The following is a 6,057-nucleotide window of genomic DNA, read 5'->3' as shown; positions in this document are numbered from 1 at the left end:
ATCTCCCGCAGGGAAGCTGCTACCATCAAATGTTTGCCCTCATTAGACTCCCCTCTGGAAGCGCTTTCACTGCAAGCTGCAGATTCCCTCCTAACAGCAAGCTGTAAGATAGGGTACTGAATTGTAACTTACTTTCGCCTAATAATGCGATTTTGGCAAAGAGAGTATCTCCCGCAGGGAAGCTGCTACCATCAAATGTTTGCCCTCATTAGACTCCCCTCAGGAAGCGCTTTCACTGCAAGCTGCAGATTCCCTCCTAACAGCAAGCTTTAGGATAGGGTACTGAATTGTGACTTACTTTCGCCTAATAATGCGATTTTGGCAAAGAGAGTATCTCCCGCAGGGAAGCTGCTACCATCAAATGTTTGCCCTCATTAGACTCCCCTCTGGAAGCGCTTTCACTGCAAGCTGCAGATTCCCTCCTAACAGCAAGCTTTAGGATAGGGTACTGAATTGTAACTTACTTACGCTTAATAAGGCGATTTTGGCAAAGAGACTATCTCCCGCAGGGAAGCTGCTACCATCAAATGTTTGCCCTCATTAGACTCCCCTCTGGAAGCGCTTTCACGGCAAGCTGCAGATTCCCTCCTAACAGCAAGCTTTAGGATAGGGTACTGAATTGTAACTTACTTTCGCCTAATAATGCGATTTTGGCAAAGAGAGTATCTCCCGCAGGGAAGCTGCTACCATCAAATGTTTGCCCTCATTACACTCCCCTCTGGAAGCGCTTTCACTGCAAGCTGCAGATTCCCTCCTAACAGCAAGCTTTAGGATAGGGTACTGAATTGTAACTTACTTTCGCCTAATAATGCGATTTTGGCAAAGAGAGTATCTCCCGCAGGGAAGCTGCTACCATCAAATGTTTGCCCTCATTAGACTCCCCTCTGGAAGCGCTTTCACTGCAAGCTGCAGATTCCCTCCTAACAGCAAGCTTTAGGATAGGGTACTGAATTGTAACTTACTTTCGCCTAATAATGCGATTTTGGCAAAGAGACTATCTCCCGCAGGGAAGCTGCTACCATCAAATGTTTGCCCTCATTAGACTCCCCTCTGGAAGCGCTTTCACTGCAAGCTGCAGATTCCCTCCTAACAGCAAGCTTTAGGATAGGGTACTGAATTGTAACTTACTTTCGCTTAATAAGGCGATTTTGGCAAAGATACTATCTCCCGCAGGGAAGCTGCTACCATCAAATGTTTGCCCTCATTAGACTCCCCTCTGGAAGCGCTTTCACTGCAAGCTGCAGATTCCCTCCTAACAGCAAGCTTTAGGATAGGGTACTGAATTGTAACTTACTTTCGCCTAATAATGCGATTTTGGCAAAGAGACTATCTCCCGCAGGGAAGCTGCTACCATCAAATTTTTGCCCTCGTTAGACTCCCCTCTGGAAGCGCTTTCACTGCAAGCTGCAGATTCCCTCCTAACAGCAAGCTTTAGGATAGGGTACTGAATTGTAACTTACTTTCGCCTAAATAATGCGATTTTGGCAAAGAGACTATCTCCCGCAGGGAAGCTGCTACCATCAAATGTTTGCCCTCATTAGACTCCCCTCTGGAAGCGCTTTCACTGCAAGCTGCAGATTCCCTCCTAACAGCAAGCTTTAGGATAGGGTACTGAATTGTAACTTACTTTCGCCTAATAATGCGATTTTGGCAAAGAGACTATCTCCCGCAGGGAAGCTGCTACCATCAAATATTTGCCCTCATTAGACTCCCCTCTGGAAGCGCTTTCACTGCAAGCTGCAGATTCCCTCCTAACAGCAAGCTTTAGGATAGGGTACTGAATTGTAACTTACTTTCGCCTAATAATGCGATTTTGGCAAAGAGAGTATCTCCCGCAGGGAAGCTGCTACCATCAAATGTTTGCCCTCATTAGACTCCCCTCTGGAAGCGCTTTCACTGCAAGCTGCAGATTCCCTCCTAACAGCAAGCTTTAGGATAGGGTACTGAATTGTAACTTACTTTCGCCTAATAATGCGATTTTGGCAAAGAGACTATCTCCCGCAGGGAAGCTGCTACCATCAAATGTTTGCCCTCATTAGACTCCCCTCAGGAAGCGCTTTCACTGCAAGCTGCAGATTCCCTCCTAACAGCAAGCTTTAGGATAGGGTACTGAATTGTAACTTACTTTCGCCTAATAATGCGATTTTGGCAAAGAGAGTATCTCCCGCAGGGAAGCTGCTACCATCAAATGTTTGCCCTCATTAGACTCCCCTCTGGAAGCGCTTTCACTGCAAGCTGCAGATTCCCTCCTAACAGCAAGCTTTAGGATAGGGTACTGAATTGTAACTTACTTTCGCTTAATAAGGCGATTTTGGCAAAGAGACTATCTCCCGCAGGGAAGCTGCTACCATCAAATGTTTGCCCTCATTAGACTCCCCTCTGGAAGCGCTTTCACGGCAAGCTGCAGATTCCCTCCTAACAGCAAGCTTTAGGATAGGGTACTGAATTGTAACTTACTTTCGCCTAATAATGCGATTTTGGCAAAGAGACTATCTCCCGCAGGGAAGCTGCTACCATCAAATATTTGCCCTCATTACACTCCCCTCTGGAAGCGCTTTCACTGCAAGCTGCAGATTCCCTCCTAACAGCAAGCTTTAGGATAGGGTACTGAATTGTAACTTACTTTCGCCTAATAATGCGATTTTGGCAAAGAGAGTATCTCCCGCAGGGAAGCTGCTACCATCAAATGTTTGCCCTCATTAGACTCCCCTCTGGAAGCGCTTTCACTGCAAGCTGCAGATTCCCTCCTAACAGCAAGCTTTAAGATAGGGTACTGAATTGTAACTTACTTTCGCCTAATAATGCGATTTTGGCAAAGAGAGTATCTCCCGCAGGGAAGCTGCTACCATCAAATGTTTGCCCTCATTAGACTCCCCTCTGGAAGCGCTTTCACTGCAAGCTGCAGATTCCCTCCTAACAGCAAGCTTTAGGATAGGGTACTGAATTGTAACTTACTTTCGCCTAATAATGCGATTTTGGCAAAGATACTATCTCCCGCAGGGAAGCTGCTACCATCAAATGTTTGCCCTCATTAGACTCCCCTCTGGAAGCGCTTTCACGGCAAGCTGCAGATTCCCTCCTAACAGCAAGCTTTAGGATAGGGTACTGAATTGTAACTTACTTTCGCCTAATAATGCGATTTTGGCAAAGAGAGTATCTCCCGCAGGGAAGCTGCTACCATCAAATGTTTGCCCTCATTAGACTCCCCTCTGGAAGCGCTTTCACTGCAAGCTGCAGATTCCCTCCTAACAGCAAGCTTTAAGATAGGGTACTGAATTGTAACTTACTTTCGCCTAATAATGCGATTTTGGCAAAGAGACTATCTCCCGCAGGGAAGCTGCTACCATCAAATGTTTGCCCTCATTAGACTCCCCTCTGGAAGCGCTTTCACTGCAAGCTGCAGATTCCCTCCTAACAGCAAGCTTTAGGATAGGGTACTGAATTGTAACTTACTTTCGCCTAATAAGGCGATTTTGGCAAAGAGACTATCTCCCGCAGGGAAGCTGCTACCATCAAATGTTTGCCCTCATTAGACTCCCCTCTGGAAGCGCTTTCACTGCAAGCTGCAGATTCCCTCCTAACAGCAAGCTTTAGGATAGGGTACTGAATTGTAACTTACTTTCGCCTAATAATGCGATTTTGGCAAAGAGAGTATCTCCCGCAGGGAAGCTGCTACCATCAAATGTTTGCCCTCATTAGACTCCCCTCTGGAAGCGCTATCACTGCAAGCTGCAGATTCCCTCCTAAGAGCAAGCTTTAGGATAGGGTACTGAATTGTAACTTACTTTCGCCTAATAATGCGATTTTGGCAAAGAGACTATCTCCCGCAGGGAAGCTGCTACCATCAAATGTTTGCCCTCATTAGACTCCCCTCAGGAAGCGCTTTCACTGCAAGCTGCAGATTCCCTCCTAACAGCAAGCTTTAGGATAGGGTACTGAATTGTAACTTACTTTCGCCTAATAATGCGATTTTGGCAAAGAGACTATCTCCCGCAGGGAAGCTGCTACCATCAAATGTTTGCCCTCATTAGACTCCCCTCTGGAAGCGCTTTCACTGCAAGCTGCAGATTCCCTCCTAACAGCAAGCTTTAGGATAGGGTACTGAATTGTAACTTACTTTCGCCTAATAATGCGATTTTGGCAAAGAGAGTATCTCCCGCAGGGAAGCTGCTACCATCAAATGTTTGCCCTCATTAGACTCCCCTCAGGAAGCGCTTTCACTGCAAGCTGCAGATTCCCTCCTAACAGCAAGCTTTAGGATAGGGTACTGAATTGTAACTTACTTTCGCCTAATAATGCGATTTTGGCAAAGAGACTATCTCCCGCAGGGAAGCTGCTACCATCAAATATTTGCCCTCATTACACTCCCCTCTGGAAGCGCTTTCACTGCAAGCTGCAGATTCCCTCCTAACAGCAAGCTTTAGGATAGGGTACTGAATTGTAACTTACTTTCGCCTAATAATGCGATTTTGGCAAAGAGACTATCTCCCGCAGGGAAGCTGCTACCATCAAATATTTGCCCTCATTACACTCCCCTCTGGAAGCGCTTTCACTGCAAGCTGCAGATTCCCTCCTAACAGCAAGCTTTAGGATAGGGTACTGAATTGTAACTTACTTTCGCCTAATAATGCGATTTTGGCAAAGAGACTATCTCCCGCAGGGAAGCTGCTACCATCAAATGTTTGCCCTCATTAGACTCCCCTCTGGAAGCGCTTTCACTGCAAGCTGCAGATTCCCTCCTAACAGCAAGCTTTAGGATAGGGTACTGAATTGTAACTTACTTTCGCCTAATAATGCGATTTTGGCAAAGAGAGTATCTCCCGCAGGGAAGCTGCTACCATCAAATGTTTGCCCTCATTAGACTCCCCTCAGGAAGCGCTTTCACTGCAAGCTGCAGATTCCCTCCTAACAGCAAGCTTTAGGATAGGGTACTGAATTGTAACTTACTTTCGCCTAATAATGCGATTTTGGCAAAGAGAGTATCTCCCGCAGGGAAGCTGCTACCATCAAATGTTTGCCCTCATTACACTCCCCTCTGGAAGCGCTTTCACTGCAAGCTGCAGATTCCCTCCTAACAGCAAGCTTTAGGATAGGGTACTGAATTGTAACTTACTTTCGCTTAATAAGGCGATTTTGGCAAAGAGACTATCTCCCGCAGGGAAGCTGCTACCATCAAATGTTTGCCCTCATTAGACTCCCCTCTGGAAGCGCTTTCACGGCAAGCTGCAGATTCCTTCCTAACAGCAAGCTTTAGGATAGGGTACTGAATTGTAACTTACTTTCGCCTAATAATGCGATTTTGGCAAAGAGACTATCTCCCGCAGGGAAGCTGCTACCATCAAATATTTGCCCTCATTACACTCCCCTCTGGAAGCGCTTTCACTGCAAGCTGCAGATTCCCTCCTAACAGCAAGCTTTAGGATAGGGTACTGAATTGTAACTTACTTTCGCCTAATAATGCGATTTTGGCAAAGAGACTATCTCCCGCAGGGAAGCTGCTACCATCAAATGTTTGCCCTCATTAGACTCCCCTCTGGAAGCGCTTTCACTGCAAGCTGCAGATTCCCTCCTAACAGCAAGCTTTAAGATAGGGTACTGAATTGTAACTTACTTTCGCCTAATAATGCGATTTTGGCAAAGAGACTATCTCCCGCAGGGAAGCTGCTACCATCAAATGTTTGCCCTCATTAGACTCCCCTCTGGAAGCGCTTTCACTGCAAGCTGCAGATTCCCTCCTAACAGCAAGCTTTAGGATAGGGTACTGAATTGTAACTTACTTTCGCTTAATAAGGCGATTTTGGCAAAGATACTATCTCCCGCAGGGAAGCTGCTACCATCAAATGTTTGCCCTCATTAGACTCCCCTCTGGAAGCGCTTTCACGGCAAGCTGCAGATTCCCTCCTAACAGCAAGCTTTAGGATAGGGTACTGAATTGTAACTTACTTTCGCCTAATAATGCGATTTTGGCAAAGAGACTATCTCCCGCAGGGAAGCTGCTACCATCAAATGTTTGCCCTCATTAGACTCCCCTCTGGAAGCGCTTTCACTGCAAGCTGC

This window comes from Phaenicophaeus curvirostris, unplaced genomic scaffold (genome assembly GCF_032191515.1).
Source record: "Phaenicophaeus curvirostris isolate KB17595 unplaced genomic scaffold, BPBGC_Pcur_1.0 scaffold_143, whole genome shotgun sequence".
Lineage (NCBI taxonomy): Eukaryota > Metazoa > Chordata > Aves > Cuculiformes > Cuculidae > Phaenicophaeus > Phaenicophaeus curvirostris.
The sequence above is the reverse complement of the archived record's forward strand: the minus strand, read 5'-3'. Positions refer to the sequence as shown.